The sequence below is a fragment of the Gavialis gangeticus genome, unplaced genomic scaffold (genome assembly GCF_001723915.1).
Source record: "Gavialis gangeticus isolate Ggan-Ray unplaced genomic scaffold, GavGan_comp1, whole genome shotgun sequence".
Taxonomy (NCBI): domain Eukaryota; kingdom Metazoa; phylum Chordata; order Crocodylia; family Gavialidae; genus Gavialis; species Gavialis gangeticus.
In genome coordinates, this window is record NW_017728980.1 from 13,595,791 (window position 1) to 13,596,998 (window position 1,208).

Sequence of the window (1,208 nt, forward strand, 5' to 3'; positions counted from 1 at the left end):
TTTTTTTTTTTTTTTTTAATTAAATGCTTCGATTTGGAAAAAGCTTCTCTTGTCTGACCTCGCACAAAGGAGCCCACGGAGCCTGCTTTCTACTTCCAGTCTTTGTTAAAATCAGCTCCTTTTGTCTTTTAACAAAGTCACCCCCCTTCTTTTCTGGGTCACGAAGGGAGCAGAGCTCCAGCAACCCCCTTAGGCTGGTTCCCTGCGATTCCCTTTGAAGGGCTGTTGAACCGTGGTGGCCTAAGGACACAGGCAGGCGAGGTTCTTTGGGTAGATCTTTTATTAGACCGACTAAATAGCTGGAACGCTCTTGTATTCTATCCTAGTTATTTGTCCGAGTTTCCACTTCTTATAAGCTTTCTTTTTCTGACTTAGCTTAAAGGGCACAGCATGGGGCTGTGATTCAGGTGGCCCACACTCTCTGCTCTGCTAGGTGAGCCGGGGGCAAGCCATTTCCCCTCTCTGTGCTGCAGCATTTGTCCCCCAAAATGAGGGGGAGTGAGTGACAGGCTTCCAGTGAAGCCTGCTTTTTGCTGTCACACTGCGCTGGAGCGAAGGTGGGGACTGGGCTCGCCGCTGTTTGGGAATCACAAGGCGAAGTGTGACTTGAAAGCTTGCAAAGAACAATTTTTTGCAACTATTTACTTGGTCTAACAGAAGAGATCACATCACTGCTTCAGCTATTGAGTTGGTCTGATACAAGGGGCTCACCTCTCCCCAAAGAGCCTGCTTTCTACTGTCACACTGCTCTGCGGGGAAGGTGGAGATGGGGCTTGCCGCTGTTTGGGAATCATAAGGCGAAGTGTGACTCAAGCTTGCAAAGACCAATTTTTGCAGCTATTTACTTGGCCTAATAAAAAAGGCTCACACCCCTGCTCCAGCTATTGAGTTGGTCTAATAGAAAGAGATGGCATCACTGCTCCACTTCTTTGATGTAATAAAAGGGATTGTTTCAAGCGTTTCGCATCGCTGCTCCGGGTGAGCTAATAAACACTGCTCCGGTTCTTGAGCGGGTCTAATAAGAAACACCCCACGCTTGCCCCAACTGTGTCACGGCTCTGACAGAAGCGACCGCCCCCTTGTTCCTAGGGGTGACGAGGAGGGTCACCTCACGGCCCCGCCGCGAGTCGTGAGGTAAACGGCGCCGGCTGCGGGCGGGGAGCAGGCCGCGGCGGCGAGCAGGTGCCGGCGGGGCCGGGGGCGGGGCC